The 17,654-nt window shown below is 42.8% G+C and overlaps 1 protein-coding gene and 1 non-coding gene across 15 annotated transcripts in view; both read left to right on the forward strand.

Annotated features, from left to right (window-relative positions):
• The window catches only part of OSBPL6 (oxysterol binding protein like 6), a 241,267-nt gene that overhangs the window by 27,470 nt on the left and 196,143 nt on the right, over positions 1-17,654 (forward strand). The gene's annotated exons all lie outside the window — the stretch shown is intronic.
• On the forward strand, positions 7,039-7,223 carry LOC130019859 (U2 spliceosomal RNA). The gene has a single exon (XR_008791917.1). It is a non-coding gene; the product is annotated as a U2 spliceosomal RNA (small nuclear RNA).

Below are 17,654 nucleotides of genomic sequence, written 5' to 3' on the forward strand. Positions count from 1 at the left end.
AAAATAAAAGGGATATGTTTGGGGTTTCTCTTGGAAGGGGCTTTGGGCCACACCTAGCAGGGCTTGGGGCCTGCTGGCTTTGTGAGGAAAAAACTGTATTATCAACAGTTAAATCTACACAAAGGAAATAGTACTCACAGATTCCATAACATTATGTGGTCAGGAATTAGGAGTGGGGCCACTGAGTTCACAAACTGTGTGAAAATCATTGACACTATCTTTTCCCTTGGAAAACTGAGCACAAAACTATAAGGTCATAGTAGTGTCACTTGTATACTTTAAAATATTGTTCTTTTTTTTTTTTCGAATTATAATTTAAGACCATTTTAGGTTTTCTTAAATCAGTGAGCTGGGGATATTACTCAGATCACCAGAGCACATGATTTGCAGGAGGGATCCTGGTGGCACCTGGTCCCCCAAACACTGCACGAACAATGCCCCCTTTCCACCCTTTCCCCAGCACTGTTGAGTGTGCTTCCAAAACAAAATCAAAGAGCTGTTACATCATTTTTTTCATTTTAGAATTTTTTAGGAAGTTTGAACCTAGGAGTTCAAGGCATCTACTAACTACTATGTAATGCTGTTCAGCCTAACTTGCACATTTAATGTTCAGTGTCAATTTTGACAGTGCATTAAAAACAGAATGAAAAAATACCAAAACAGATTAACATTAGAAGCTGTGACTTGAGGTAGACAGTGTAGGAGAGCTTTTCTGACACTTCATCTCTGCTTATCCCCACTTTCTAGTAAATTGCAATATGGTTTTTTTTTGGGGGGGTGGGGAGGAATAGAACTTAGGGCCTTATACATCAGGGCAGGTGCTCTCCTGCTGAACCACATCGTTTAAAAATTGCTGCCAGTTGTCCTGAAGAAAGCAGCTTCAGAGCTGTCTGCAAATGGCAAATACTCTACAGTACTGTCAACAGTAGCTCCATGCACACACCATTCCAACACCACATCCACTGCCACTGTTACTGCTTCCCTCCACCAGTACCCCACGGACCAATCCACATCCCCACCCTTACCCCTGCAGTTCTGTGGATCAGCCCTCTGGTTCTATTATTCTTTGCCATTCGTTGTTCCCTTAATGGTTTTCTTTATATCCAGCCTGTTAGAGATGTCTTTCTGTGTCTGTCCCTCTCCTTCAGATTGACTTCACTCAGCACGATACCCACCAGACCATTCATGCAGTGACAAGTTGCCTGATTTCACGTTCTGTGAAAGCGGAGTAGTATTCCACTGTAGATATGTACCATGCTTTATTTATCCAGTTATCTGTTCTTGGAGACTTGGGGTGGGAGGCGCTTGTTTCCGTAGCCTGGCTTTTGTGAATAGTGCTGCAGTGAACATAGGGGCACAAGTATCTTTTTGAAATAGTGCTTTCAGGTCCTTGGGCTTGATACCAAGAAGTGGAATTACTAGATCCTGTGGAAGTGTGAGTTCTTAGATTTTTGGGTAAAGTTCATGTCGTTTTCCAAAACAGTTGAATTACTTGACATTCCCACCAAGAGTAGATGATAGTTCATTTTTCCCCACATCCGTATGACAAAGAAGTATGAAAGGGGTGTTTTCTTAGTACTGACAGTGGCCACTCTCCCCATGGAACAGGGATCACTCCTGGCAAGGTTCAGAGGGTCAAACCTGGGACAGCCACATTCAAGGCAAGCACCTTACCCCAGTATTCTCTGGCTCTGCCATTCATCTGTTCGTTTTCTTAGCAAGGGGGGAGTTAGAAATTTTGCTACCCGTGGCATATTTGATATGCCAAAAACAGTAACAATGACGGGTCTCATTCCCCTGACCCTGAGGGAGCCTCCAGTATGGCAGTGGGGAAGGACGAGAGGAGAGGCTGCTAAAATCTCAGGGCTGGGACGAATAGAGATGGTACTGGTGCCCGCTCGAGCAAATAGACGAACAATGGGATGACAGTGACAGTGACTGATGAAATCATTTGCAGAAATAATTAATTCACTTCTCAAAGGTTTTAATAACACTAGTTTGTAGATTTAACTTTTTCCACTTTATTTAGTTTTGACTTTCCAAGGCAGTGCTCAGTCCTGGCAGTGTGATACTGGGGCCCCTAGGGATGTCTCCAGTGGTGCAGTGCCAGAGACTGCACCCTGGGCCTCAGGCTATAAGCATGCACTTCATCCCTTTGATCATTTCCTGCCCTAGAATTTTTTAAAATAAGAAAATGGTACAATGTGTTTGTGTATTCATGCATGCCATTGAGTGCGTACCCATGTATATGAATTTTCTAGCTATAACCAATTAGCAGAAACTTGGGGGCTCCAAATGATGTGGATTTATTCTTTCATTGTTATATAAACCAGAAGTCCAAAATGAGTTCCACTGGACAGAGATTGTGACTTCAGCGTGGCATTCCCCTTCCCCCACAAACCCCCGCCTCCACTGCTGGGGCAAACTTGTCTTTTCTCCCAGTTTCCCTGGCATTGCTAGCATCTTTCACCAGACCCTGGAATTACTTGGTGTTCTCTGACTTGTAGTAGTGTGACTCCTCATCTCTGTCCCAACTTCACATCATCTTTTCCTGTCTCTCCTTCCTTTTTCTGAGTACAAACACCCTGTGATTCTCTCATAAGCAAATGCATGGAATTTGCATTTAGAACCCACCCATATACCTCCTCTCCATGTCCTGATCATGTAGGGGTGCATACACACATATGCTTGCAGAGAGCCACAGAAGTATAAGGTAATATTCTCTTTGGCCTTATAATATAACACTCATCAATTCTGAGAATCTGGAGATCCATTTTCAGTCTCCCACAGTTGGGTTTGTCAGCTGCGAGTCCAACTGCTGCTAGTAGCTGCCTGTGGAGATAAGTAAGTGAACATCTGGGGTTCATAAGGACACAGAGGCTGTCACCTGTAAGAACCCCAGGTGTGGAGGGTGGAACTGATTGCTCCTGGGTGCGGAAAGAAGAGATAGAAGTGAACATTCTGAAAGGATCTTGAGGGAAGATTGCAAATGTTCAGAGGCCTTCCTAAAACGAAATAGAAATTATTTTAAGAAAGTACAACTAAATGATTACTTCTAAATCATGTTTTTTCCTTCCTGACTTTTTGATGATAAGCAAATACAAATCAGATGATGGAAATTGAGCTTAGAAGAGTTGTGTGACAATTGTGTGCAATTCCTGGCACCATCACCACCAGAAAACAAAAATGTAAACAAACCAGCTTGATAGTTTTTGGACTGGGGTGATGACACAGAGGATTGGAGTCAGACTTTGCATCTTCAGGTTCTAAATCTGATACCCTGGCACTGCATGGTCCCCTAAGCACTACCAGTAGTCTCAGAGTACTGCCAGGTGTGGCCCAAAAACTACACAAAGGAAAATGCATGCACACACAAAAAACACTGATACTTATTACATTATTTTTCTTTTTACCTGTTTATATTAAAGTTCATAATAACCCTGTGAGATCAGTAACTGTTTTGTTTTGGGGCTATATCTAATGATGCGTGGGTTACTCCTGCATCTTTACTCAGAAATTACTTATAACAGTGCTTGGGGAACCATATGGGGTGCTGGGAATCAAACATGGTTGGCTGCATACAAGGCAATTGCCCTACTCACTGTACTATTCCTCCAGCCCCAAGAGTTCAGTAATTATTTATTGCTGCTTTGGAGGCTTATTTGTAAAAAAAGAAAATAGAGGCAGAGGTTGGGCAGAGTAACTAGTTAGTAACAGGATTACCAGGAGTCAAACCCAGAGTTGATATGAGAGGACTTTTTCTCAAAAGTCCTAAAGTCTCTGCTACAACTCCTCTGTTCTCCTGATTGTAGTAAAATAACCAGAGACATTATGTAAATGAGTAAAAAAGCTGTATTTTAAAAGCACTTTATCCACAGAATGATAGTGGTACAGTTTGGACTTTAGCCACTGAAGTATGCTGTACAAAGACATCCTTTTTATCTTGTTTTGTTTAACGTCGTCTTTTCAGATAGCTTGAGACAGAAGAGTTGCATGTGTACAACAGAATTGCTTAACTTTTGTTCACTGCCTCTAATGATAACCCCTTCCCCCAACCATACTATCTTTATGAAATAACATTGGCTTAATATTCTTCACATGATATACCTCACTTTAATGTCATTTTTGTGTGTGTGTGTGTGTGTGTGTGATCCTGTTTCCGTTCAGATGTTTCTCCAGGATCATCTCATACCACATTTAGTTATTTGCCAGTTCAGTCACTCCCAATGAGAGCTCCTTAGTCTTATCACTCATCATCTTGACACTTTTTTAATTAAGTTTTTATTATAACCCTGTGATTCACCAGATTGTTCGTAATACAGTTGTTTCAGGCATTAAATGTTCCAACACCAAATCTCACTACTAGTCTCACCCCCAGTGTGCGCTTCCCTCCACCAGTGTCTCCAGTTTCTACCACCACCAAGTAATTTTGCTTCATATTGTTACGGTACAAAGACAAATGGAGTTATCAAATCGATGAACAACGGGAGGACAGCGACAGTGACAGTAATAATTCCGATATCTCGCAATGTTGTCACTAGTGTCATGGTCTGAAGATCTACCTTGCTGGTTAATGCTCAGTGAGCCTTCTGTGTTTTTGTTCAGGCTCATTGAACTTGGTGGTCTTCTGTGTGACTTTCCAATCACAGTTGTGATCCTACTGGGCTGACAGTACTATGTTATTTTGAGGTGGCTGCAACTGTGTGGTCCAGGAGCTATAGATCTGGAACAATTTGGTAGCTTGGTAGCTTTGATGAGATTCCTTTGTGGAGCTGGGCCGTTTTTTATGTTGGAGGGTGTTGGGTATGGCTGTGGGCTGCTGTGCCCTCAGGCAGAAAGGTGTGTCCACATCCATTCCAAAAAGGCCCCAGAGTTCTCAGCCCAGACCAGTCTACCTGGGAAGGTTTGGCAGTGTCATGTTCTTTTGGAGATCTAATGCTGGACCATTTCTCTGCAGGCAAGATGGCTGTCTGACACTTTTGAAGAGTGATGCCCCGATATTTCATTAGGGGTTCTACCATTAGGTTAGTTTAATATTTTCTGATGATTACAATAAGATTATATACCATAGAGAGATGTGCCTTTCTCTGCATCATCAGGAGGTGCATGATAGCAGCATGTCTTATTACAGGTGATGCTAAACTAACCTTGATCATGTGATTTTAAGTGGTTTTTGCTGGCTTCCTCTTTTTGAATTTGATATTTTCTCCTTTAAAACTAATACTAAAACTAGGGGAGATTTTTTGAGAGTATGCACACATCTTATTTCTCCCTAATTTTTTGCATCCTAATCTTAGTTCCCCTCAGTAGATCCTGACTGGACCAATCATTACTGAGGTGTTAGCCTAATGATATTATTCGATTTTTCTCTGCTCTGTTTAGTAATTGAATTCTTTGCTAAGAAAGAGCTGTCCCTTCTCCCTCCATGAAGCACTTAAGTATTTTTCTGTGTACTTTCCATGGATCTAACCTCAGCTCTCCTTCATTTGTCTTAATTCTCTGCTACACACATTGTGATGTATTGCCCAGTGGGTTTGGCCTCACCTGGGAGCATAAACACAGGCTCACCTGACCATCTGCATCAGAACACCTTTTATGAAGATTCTCAAGTGATTCATGGGCACATTAAACTGTAAGACATGTAGTATCACTTTCCTCTAAAGAGATTTTTTAATACCACCAGCTTCCTGACTTGTATGTCCCTGGACAGGAACGTCTGTACATGAGTCTCCTTGTTGTTCATCCTCGCGTTCTCTTTGGACCCTAAATGTATTACTTATATTCAATTTTAAATTTATTTTAATTCTTTCGTTCATTTTGGGACACCCCTAGCAATGCTCAGGGGTTATTCCTGGCTTCACACTCAGGAATGACTCCTGGCGGTGTGTGGGGGACCATATGGGATGCCAGGGATCAAACCTAGGTCAGCCTAACTGCTGTACTGTCTCTCCAGCTCCCATATTTAATTTTTAAATTTGTATTTACAAGGGTAAGTTTGGGGATCACACCCAGCTATGCTCAGGGCTTGCTGCTGGCTCTACCCGAAGGGATCATTCCTGGTGGGGGAAGGACCTGTCAATCTTACAGTGACGTTATTGAGTGTGTACAGTTTGTGACTGTGCTCTTTGACTGGGTGGCCTGATCCCTTAGTGACAAGAGAAGCTTCCCCTCTTCCCTTGCCTGGTTTTGCACTGCAGTGACAGGCAACACATGCGCTTAGCTGTGGTGCTGGCTAGGGTGCATGCATGTTGGCGGTGGTACTTGAGCAGTCAGCCATGGTGCTCACAGTGCTTGTTCACAGGTGCATTCTGATTTTAGGCTTGCCAGGGCTCACTGTAGTGCTCACATAGGCTGTCCAGGGGCCTCACTATGGGCCTCAGTGCACATCCTTAGCCACAGCGCTCTCTGGGGTTAGACACTTTACTTTTTTTTTTTTGTCTTGTTTTGTGTTTTCTTCTCACCTGCTTTTAAAATTTATTTGTTCTTAAATTTTTAAATTTTATTTATTGCTAAAATCTCAGGACTGGGATGAATGGGATGCCAGGGATCAACAACAGGACTACAGTGATACAGTGATTTTTTTCTAATTGAATCACAGTGATATACACAGTTATAAAATTGTTCATGATTGGATTTCATGATTAGGTGTTGGAATAATGTTCCAACACCTGTCCCTTCACCAATGTTCTTTCCTCACCACCAATATTCCTCGTTTTCCTCCTGCGTTCTGCCACTCCCCCCTCTCCCACCTGCCACTGCCACGATGGCTAGCACTTTACTCTCTCTTTCTCTCTGTCTCTGTCTGTCTGTCTGTCTGTCTGTCTCTCTCCCTCTCTCCCTCTCTCCTTTTGATTCGGGCCTTATGGTTTGCAATAGAGATAATGAAAGTTATTATGTAACTACTTTCAGTTCCTGTCCAAAATGATTTCCAACTACAATAGCGACTATTGTCAGCTGATAGTTTCATCCAAACTGCCCCTTGACCCCCTTGCCCTCCCAGACACACATCCATACACACACCCACACATACTCTTCTGGCAAGCTTCTCGGCCTTTTGGTCTGAGATCCTGTGTAGTATCTGTTCTTACCAGTTTACACTTTTACTTTTGGAACCCTTGCACATCTGGCTGAGTGTCCTGAGTGTCAGAAAATACACACACCGTTGTGTAACCAATTTCTGAGGGCTCCCAAGCAATTCTCTGGGGTCTGAGGGGCCACTCCTGGTGACACTTAGCCCACTGGGCAGAAGGCTTAATACTCAGGGACAATGATGCAGTGCTGCTCATGTGGTGGTGCTGAGGGCCCCAAAGCCCACACCAACAGTGCTAGGGGATCATCAGAACCACACTTTGCATCAGAACCACACTTTGCAGTTCTTGGGGGACCATGTGGTACTCAGGGTTTCAGACATGTAAGGCATAGGTCCTGGGCCCCAGTACTATCTCACTTTTTTGGATTTTGTTTTGTTCTCTTTTGTTTTTTGTACCATACTTGGCAGTGTTCATTGGCTGTTCTTGGTGTGATGCTCAGGGGACCAGGCAGTGTCAAGAATTGAACCCTGGGGGCCAGAGTGATGGTACAGTGAGCAGGGCATTTGCCTTGCACATGGTCAACCTGGATTTGATCTCTGGCATCCCATATAGTCCCTGAGCACTGCCAGGAGTAATTCCTGAGTGCAGAGCCAGGGGTTACATAACAACTGAGCATCACCAGATGTGACCCAAAAAGCCAAAACGAAAAAAAAAAGCAATTGAAGCTGGGGCTCCCGCATCAAAGCATGTGCTCCAGTCTCTTGGGCTATCTCTGTGGCCCTTCATTCTTCACTGATGGGTTGACTAGGAATAAATTCTAGGCAGGAAATAATTTTCTTTTAGAATATTCAAGACATTAGTCTATTTCCCCGCACTTCCAGTGTTTGTGTTAAGAAAACTGGTGTTATTTTAAAGTATTATCTTTTGTATCTAATTCAAGTTTGTCTTCTTCTATGGTAGATTAGCATATTCTCCTTTTTAAATTCTATTTTTTCCCCCTGTGTATTTACAGTCCCAGTTCATTCTGGGAAACTTGGATCCTTAAGATCTGACGCATCTTTAGATTTGTAGACTATTTTGTCCCTTTTCTATATGTTCTTCTTAAAAACAATTATGATTATTAGACTTCTAGGAATCACCAACTCTCTGTTTTCCTTTTCGCCCGTTTCTTCCTTTTTAGTCTTTTTGTTCTGCTTTTGTTTTTACATTGCCAGTGATTAGCACTGAACCTTACACACGCAAGGCAAAAGCTTTGATGCTGAGTTCCACTGTCAATTCGCATTGCACCACACCTGGTGGTACTCAGGGCTTACTCCTGGCTCTGTGCTCAGAGATGAATCCTAGGCAAGACAAGTGCTCTCCCTGCTGTCTTAGTTCTTCTGGTCCTTGCCTTGCCTTGCATTTTATTTTTTAAATTTCATTTTCATTGGCTGGAGCAATAGCACAGCAGGCATTTGCCTTGCACGTGGCCAACCAGGGTTCGATTCCTCCGAGTCTCTAGGAGAGCCCGGCAAGCTACCGAGAGTATCTCGCCTGCATGGCAGAGCCTGGCAAGCTCCTCATGGCATACTCGATATGCCAAAAATAGTAACAAGTCTCACAATTTGTTGTGAGACGTTACTGGTGCCCGCTCGAGCAAATCGATGAACAATGGGAGGTCAGTGCTGGACAGTGCTGGACAGGAAGTATTTTCATAAGCTGGTTCAAATTAATTGATTATATTCAATATTTCAACACCAATATCACCACCATTACATCTTCCCATCACCATTATTTCAAATTTTCCCACCACCATTCAAGCCTACCTACCAGGGGCAGATGCTAGATAATTTATTTTCTATTGCTTATTATGAATATCAGAGAGGTCATGCGGCCGAAGAAGTGTCTGTGTGCTTCTGGAATTCTAAAATTGTAAATTGGGGGCTGGAGGACAGTGGGTAGGGCGTTTGCCTTGCACGTGGTCGACCCAGGTTCGACCCTGGCATCCCATATGGTCCCCCGAGCACTGCCAAGAGTGATTCCTGAGCGCAGAGCCAGGAGTAACCCCTGAGCATTGCTGGGTGTGACCCAAAAAGCAAAATAAATAAATAAATAAAATTGTAAGCGGTTGGGGTTCAGAGATATCTCTGTAGGGAGTTAATACATTTTGAGATTCATTTGTGAGTCTCTGGATCAATTGCTTTGCATTTTAGACCTCTTCTTAGTCCTTCTTTTGTATTTCTTCTTTGGAGTTTTTCACATCTCACTTTCCTTTAGTTACTATTTTATTTTTGGTTTATAGTCCCGCTCCAATGATCCTTAGGGGCTACTCCTGGTCTGAGCTTAGGGTTTCCTTACCACCATGCTAAGGGGACCAGCAGTGCTGGGACTCAAACCAGGGTGTCCTGAATGTAAAACACAAACTTCATCCCTTTAAACTGTGATGACCATATTTTGAATATTACAGTTTAATGGCCTTTGAGGTTTAGATGTCAATTTTGGAAAACAAATACAGACAGTATGTGCATTGTTGTATATATTGGGTGTATCAACAACCATTGGGTCTCTCCTTGGATGAAGCTGAGGACTGGGGTGCAGTCGGTTCTTTAGAGCCAAGCTACCAAATTGGAATGTTCCCTACTGCATTGACCAGGCTATGAACTATCAAGTGCTGGCTTCAGGGACTGGGTAGCAGCAGGCCCTGATGGTTCTAGGTTTGGTTTCCAGTTAAGTTCAGACTTTACGTAGGATTTCTGGGAGGTGGTTGTGGCTCCTGCCCCTCAGTCTCCTGCCAGAATCCAATCGCTCCCTCCCCTTCCTGCTAGCTTCCTGAGCATAGCCAAAAGTCCTTTTGGGGAGTTCCACAGTGCCTTTTTTTTTTTCCACCAGCACTTCAGCCAAAGCCTAAGTCTTGGCTTTATTCTACTCTAAAACACAGCTACATGCATGCTCTTATCTTTGTGTTTGGCTCTCTCAGTGGTAAGCTGGTCTGGACCCGTTGGTTCATTGTCTTTCGACCAGAATCTCAGCTGGGAGACAGGTAAGTCCTTTTCATGCTGTTGGGTGAGGTGTCTCTGTGTGTCTCTGTGCATCCTGGGGCTACTGATAGGCGTGTGTGTGTGGGTGGGGTGGGGTGGGGGGTAGGGTCTGTGGGGTGCAGCCAAGCTGGGCTCAATGTCATTTCTTCACAAAAGCGTTATTGTAAAGGGTGAATTTTATTAAAGGAACGCTAGTTAAACTCTATTGTGGCTTACATGTGGCTCTTTCCATCAGTTGTATTTGTTTTTTTGATACCAGACACTGAACTCAAGACTTCACACATACAAGGCGCCTCTTGAGTTATAGTCCTTCCTCAGAGCATTAATTTTTTAAAAATTATAGTTTAGATAGGTTATAAAATAGTGACCAGGTTCTTGATATTGATCATAACAAAAAACTGAGAAGAGCACATGTTGGCAGGGGTGTGGAGAAAAGGAAACTCTCATTTACTTCTGGTGGGAATGTCTCTCAGAAGAGCCTCATGGACAACACTATGGAGACCACTCCAAAAGTAGGAATGGAGCTTCCATTTTACCTCGCTATCCCACTTTTAGGTGTCTACCTCTAATAACAGTTTTTTTTTTCTCTTAAAGAAAGTAAATTTCAAGTTCTGGTAATAGACTTGAAAAACCAACTTCTTGGCCCAGGTCCCATGAGAAGTTGGGGACTGCCAGGAGGAAAACTGTCATCATCACATATTCATGAAGCTCCCACTCGTGTCGCACGCTGTTGTGACTGCTGGGCCTAAGCTGTCTCTGCTGGGCCTGTGTTTAGAAGCTGTAATAACAACGCCTTACAAATTGCCCTCGGAACCTCAACCCACTGGGAGAGCTGTCTCTGAATATTTTGTTTCTTCCTAATGGGGAGGATGAAGGCAAGAAGTGTTCCCTGTCTGAGAATGTGCAATTTTAATTTAAATGCTTCCGCTCCTGGAGCCCAAGTCTTTTAGCCACTGAGCCTGCACTAATTTGCGTGCGTCTTTGGGGGGACTGGGACACTCTTTTTAGAGCTTTTTAAAATGGGTCCTTCCTATTGGTTTAGCTTTTGCTTTCAAGTGAAGTACTCTAAGAATAATGAGACACATAACGATTTTCAAAGATTAAAGCAGTGTGTTCTAATGTGAGGTTTACAACTAATTGCCTGAACTAATTATACATAAAGGGCCCAGCTATTAGTGTTAATAAGCAGTGACTTCACGAAGTACAGTTTTGACCCAAAGACTGAATAACTTACCAACAGTAACCACTGAGGTGGTGTCCACTGTCTAAAACACCTTGGTTGGAAATAATTTAGGCCTATTTAGATGAGTTGTTTTTTTTTTTTTTTGAGTTGTTGCCCCTACACTTACTTTTCCTCTTCAGTGGAAGTCTGCACCCTTTTGTATAGAGAGGGCTATGAGAGCATATGAAAACTCTTTTTGTATAAATGACTGTGGGCTTTGGCCGACTCAGCCAGCCCAGGTTCGATTCCTCTGCCCCTCTTGGAGAGCCCAGCAAGCTACTGAGAGTATCTTGCCCGTATGGCAAAACCTGGCACGCTACTTGTGACGTGTTTGATATGCCAAACACAGTAACAACAAGTCTTACAATGGTGACGTTACTGGACCCGCTCAAGCAAATCGATGAACAACGGGAGGACAGTGACAGTGACAGTGACTGTGGGCTTCATCAACATGGCTTCTCTTCAGGCTCGTCTTTCTAAAACATGAGTGGGTTCCCGGTCAATCCAAGGTCTTCTCACTCTGCACACTTTTTCTGTTTGTTCTCATCAATTTCTGTGGTAGCAAACCCCATGAACTGATACCATTTGAATTGCAAAGACACATTTTCATATGGAAATTTCACCAAAATTGCCAAGTTGTACATGTTCAAAGCAGCACGGTGATCCTCTCTCCCGCATCAGCTCTCTGCCACCTGCCCTAGCTCCTTGGGAAATGGTCCAATGCAAAGCCGTGTTCTGTTGATTCTTTTCCAACTGTTTCTCTTTTTCCCATTATCCTGCCTTTTCTCATGCTGTTCTCGTTTCCTGGACTGTAATAGAAGCCTTGTACCTGCCTCTCCCCCCACATCTCGTTGGCCTTCTACATTGCATACAACTGCTAGAAAGTACTATAGTCCAAATCTTACCATGATATCATTCACTTTAACATATATAGTAGTTATCCATTGCTGAAAGTATCCTTAGTGTGCCTGTTGACCTTCTATGGCCTTCATCCTTAATTTATTTTTTTGGGAGGGGGGGTGGGAGAACACAATCTTTGTATTAAGTTTTTTGAAGATAATGTGTAAATTTATTTACTTTTATTTTTTTTGTTACTGTGTTTGGCATATCGAATACTCTTGGTAGTTTGCCGGGCTCTCCGAGAGGGGTGGAGGAATCGAACTCGGGTCGGCCATGTTGGCCGCGTGTAAGGCGAATGCCCTACCCGCTGTGCTATCGCTCCGGCCCTATTTTTTTTATTGAATCACAGTGATATACACAGATGCAAAGTTGTTCATGATTGAGTTTCAGTCATACAATGTTCTAACACTCATCCCTTCACCAGTGTATATTTCTCCCTACCAATGGTCCCCATTTTTCTTCCACCCCCCACCTGCCTCTATGACAGACACTTCTCTCTCTCGTGCACTCTCTCTCTCCTTTCTCTCTCTTTCTCTCTCTCTCTTTCTCTCTCTCCCCCTTTTGAACCTTACCTTCATCCTTATTTAAGTCTCAGACTTATAGCCATCTTTCAGAGCTTGAGTTTGTTTAGGTCCTTCTCTGTGTGAGTCCTTTGTTCAAGTGATACAAGGACCTGGGTTGGTGTTAGTCTGCTTTGCCTGGCTACTGACTTCTTACCCTCTAATCATAGCTTTAGTATCATCCTTTAGCAACACTTCTAAAAGCCTGTCACAGTTGGTACAATTCCCCTACTAAATATGCCAGCAGCATTGTGTATTTTCTAGCACTCGTCATAATTATAATTAGATGACTATTGGTATAATTATTGTTTTGATGCCTGATCTCCTGCTAGCCAGTAAACTCCCTAAGAGCAGGGACCATTTCTGTCTAGCTCACCATTCTCTCTCCCCCACTGCTTTTCAGAACAAATATTTGCCAAGTGAATGCATAATGAATGCGGTTGGACAGAAGTTGTGGCATATGTTATGTGTATTGTACTTATGTTTGAATATGGGGTATCTGATGTTCTAGGACTTGAACACTTCCCACTCCATAATGAAGCAATACTGTGAAAACCCAATTTAGTTCTCATTAACTATTGAGCTGTTGTATAGTCCTTCCTCCTTTATTCTGGTGGGAGATTGTGTTGGTCAAGATTTTACCAGAGAAACAGAAGCAGTAAAAGAGTTATGCAAGAATCAGGTTATGTGATTGAGGGGCCAACTAGCAGGTATGGAATGAGTAGAGCAGGAGCTAGCAAGAAAGGCAGGGCTCAGACTCAGGTAGAAGGCAAAGCTGTTGTTTGTGGCAGAATTCTGTAGCTAGCCCCACTATCTAAGCCTTTCCACATCGCAGCAGACCTTCCTTGATGATCTACTGCAAGTGCCCTTTAAGTTCACATTGACAGAATACCTTCACAGCAATTCCTGGATCCACATTTGATGGGATAACTGGAGACTGTAATGTGTAGCCAGATTCACACATAAATTTTATCAAATAAACCTCTGATACAAAACAACAGTTTCAAAGTAAAATTAACCTTTGAAAAAGAAGCTTGACACTTCCAGGGTAGAGAACAGTAACAGAATATTTTAAAGATCACCCCCTTCTACTTTGGGGCATTATGGTTTGCAATACAGATACTGAGAGGTCTTTTTTTTAATTGATTTTTTAAAAAAATTTTACCTCTTCTTTGGAATTATACCAAATAACCTCATTACTCTGCTATCTAAAACAGATTACTTTTAAATAAAAGGTAACACTTTTCAAGTGTCAGTAATGAAATCCCAGAAAAATAGACACTCTCCTTGCCCGTATTTTTTGGACCATACCTGGTGATGCTCATGGCCCTATGCAGGTATCACTCCTGGCGAGGCTCAGGTGAATCATATGAGGTGCCAGGGATTGAACCCATGCCAATCATATACAGGGCAATCACCTTACAAATTGTACTATCACTTTGGCCCCCAAATGGACATTGTTATGTGTTGTCCTTTTATTATGTAGATAACTGTATTTTCCTCCGGTGCCCTTTAAAAAATAGTATTTTCTTGCTCACCACTTTCCTTTTCTTCTCCATCAGTTAGATGTCTTCAAGATCACAGACTTAGGTATCCTAGCCACCGAAAATGCATTTGCGTGTGTGTGGTGATACCAGGAATCGAACTCTTGGCATCACCAGTTTTATGCTTGCAAGGCAAAAACTCTGCCACTGAGCTCTCCTCAGACTCCTTTCCCTGGTGCCTGTTTCCTGGTTAACCTTCACTGGGCACACAGGTAGGCAGTGGAAATACAAGAGGAGGTAGATAGAATCCACCCTGAAGTTTGAGACCCTCTGGTCATATTTAAATAGACAAACAAGTAAGCCTTTTACAGCCCCAGCATTCAGTGGGATTTCAGTCTAGAAAGTGAGGGAGACCTGGTTTGGTGCTACCTGGAAAGTGCCCCGAGCGCCCAGCTTGGGACCCAGCTTTTTTTTTGTTTGTTTGTATGTTTTGGGTCACACTCTGCTGTGTTTAGGGCTTGCTCCTGGCTTTGCACTCAGGAATTATTCCTGGCAGTGTACAGGGGGCCATATGGGGTGCCAGGTGCCGAACCTAGGTCGGTCACTTGAAAGGGAAGTGACTTACCTGCTGTACTGTCTCTCTAATCCTGACACCCAGCATTATTCAGGGTGTGTGTGTGTGTGTGTGTGTGTGTGTGTGTGTGTGTGTGTGTTTAATTGAATCACAATGAGTGATTCAAAGCTTTTGAGTTACAAAGCTTTTCATGTTTGAATTTCAGTCATACAGTGATCAAATACCCATCCCTCCACCAGTGTACATTTACCACCACCAATGTCCCCTTCCCCCTTCCCATCCCTACCCCTGCCTCTAAGGAAGACAATTCCCCCCTCCCCCCTCTCTCTACTTTGGGGCATTATGGTTTGCAATACAGATACTAAACAGGCCATCATGTTTAGTCCTTTATCTACTCTCAGCACACATTTCCCATCCGAGTGCTCCCTCCAACCATCATTGACTTAGTAATCTCAGGGTGTGCTTTGTTTATGTTGTTTAGGATAAAGAGGGGGAAGGCCAGGATGGAAACGGTCGGAAACTAAACAGAGTCTGGATTCTATCACTAGTGGAATTTATTGGTTAGAAAGAGTGAGAGAGATACAAGATTACTTTAAAGTTTGTTGTTTGGAAGATGGGGATGGTGATAAGACCAGGGATAAAGGTGATGTTGTCAGGGGATGAATGGATACTTGGCTCTGGGACAGGTGAAAGACCAATGATGGCATGTCCTCCACCTCTGGACAGGATCTCAAGTAATGTACATATATCTCTTGTCTGTTGAGATGTTGTTACTTCTGCCCTTATGAGATCATTTCAGGAATGTCCTGAGCCAACAGAGAAGTTTGAAGTGCTGAAGATTATTTTCTAGGCCATCCATCTTTTTGTAAAGAGTAATAATATGAGTACCTAATGCTTGATTGAAAGAAGAGCTTCCCCAAAAATTAAAGATGAAATATAGGTAGACCTTGGGAATGAAAAATAAAAGGCTGACATTCATCGTGACTTCTGTGTGTTGTCTTCCAGCTTCCAAAGCATGTTTAAAAAGCAGAGAGTTTTGGCTTTGAGAATATTTCTTGGTGCATGAAATTGTATTTGCTAAATTTGCTTTCCAAAAAAGCAAGTGCACAGGGCTCTCACTCATCAAATATGGGAAAATTGGAGCATGAACAGAAATAATGATAGTAATATATTATGCATCATTAAATGAAATAAGTTTCAGTGAATTTATATTGATATATTGTTATAAATGGGAATGGAAAAGGGAATATTCTTTTTTTTGGGGGGTGGTTCTTTTTGGGTCACACCCAGCGATGCACAGGGTTTACTCCTGGTTCATGCACTCAGGAATTACTTCTGTCCGTGCTCGGGGGACCATATGGGATGCTGGGAATTGAACCTGGGTCGGGCCACGTGCAAGGCAAACGTCCTACCCACTGTGCTATCACTCTAGCCCCAATAGTCTTTCTTTTTTTTGAGGTGTGTGTATGTGGGGAGGGGGTGCCTAGCAGTGCTGGCGCCTCACCTTGGGTTCACTCCTAGTCATATGCCTGACTGTAGCCTGATGATTAGGTGCTTGAACTGGATCTGGCATTGTGGACATCTCAAGCCCGCATCTTAATTTAAACTGGACTCAAGTCACTGAGGACACTACTGAAGTCGATATCACTCATAGTGATTATTTATCTGTGTATGTGTGTGGGGGAGAAGGGTTGTGGAAGCACACCTGGTGGTGCTGGGGTTGTTGTTGACTCTGTGCTTGGTGAGGGGGCATCATTCCGACCCATGCTCAGGGACCATGTTGTGCTTGGAATCAAACCTGGGTCTCCTTCCTGCAAAGTGTGTACCATCCTGTTAAGCTATCTCTCCAGGCCTCATGGGGTGTTTTGTTTATATTTTCTTTGATGTATTTTATGGACTAAACTTTAACATCCAAGTCTTTGATTAATTTTAACTTTTGCGCGTGAAATGAGATAGAGATCCAGTTTCATTCTTTTGCATGTGACTGGTCATTTGCCCCAAAACTATTTGTTGAGGAGTTTTTCTTTTTTCTCCCGATCTCATGCTCTTTTGACTCCTTCATTAGAAATTAACAGCCTCTGTATATGAGGGTTTACTTCTGGGTTCTCAGTTATGTGTCATTCTCCTGAGAATCTTCTATTAATCCAATACCACCCTGTTTGATGTTATGGTATAGTTTAAAGTCTGGGAACATATTATCTCCCATTTTCTTGCTTCCAGGATTGCTTGGCTACTCAGGGAGTACATTGGACCTATGCCATTGTTAAAAGAAATAGAAGAGGACATGCATTGGAAGAATTGATATTGTTAAAATAGCCCTCTGACATAAGCATTATATAGATTCAGTGCAGTCCTTATCAAAATACTAGTGGCATTTCCATTTTGGGGTGGCTTCTTTTATTTTATTTTAATTAATTTTTTTTTTTTTTTTGGAAATCAGTGCTCCAGTAGTGCTCAGTGGTTACTCCTGGCTCTGCATTCAAGAATATACTCCTTGGCAGTAGTCAGGGGACCATATGGGATGCTGGGAATCAAACCCAGATCTGTTTCATGCAAGGCAAGCACTCTACCTGCCATCACTCCAGCCCTTGGGGGCTTCTTTTAAACATTTTAATTATGTATTGCAATGGACTTCTTTTCACTTTGTTTCATTGGGGGCCAGACCCTGCTGTGCTCAGGGCTTGCTCCTGTGCTCAGGGGTCACTTCTACTGGGATTTGGGGATCATATAAAGGAGCTGGGGATCAAATCCAGGTCAGCCACATGCAAGGCAAGTACCTTCCCACTGTACTATCTAACCCCAATAGCATTTTTTCAAGGCCATAAAACATTATAAAATTTGTATAGAACAAGAAAAATAAGCGTTG

The sequence above is a fragment of the Sorex fumeus genome, unplaced genomic scaffold, assembly GCF_029834395.1.
Source record: "Sorex fumeus unplaced genomic scaffold, SorFum_2.1 ptg000009l, whole genome shotgun sequence".
NCBI lineage: Eukaryota > Metazoa > Chordata > Mammalia > Eulipotyphla > Soricidae > Sorex > Sorex fumeus.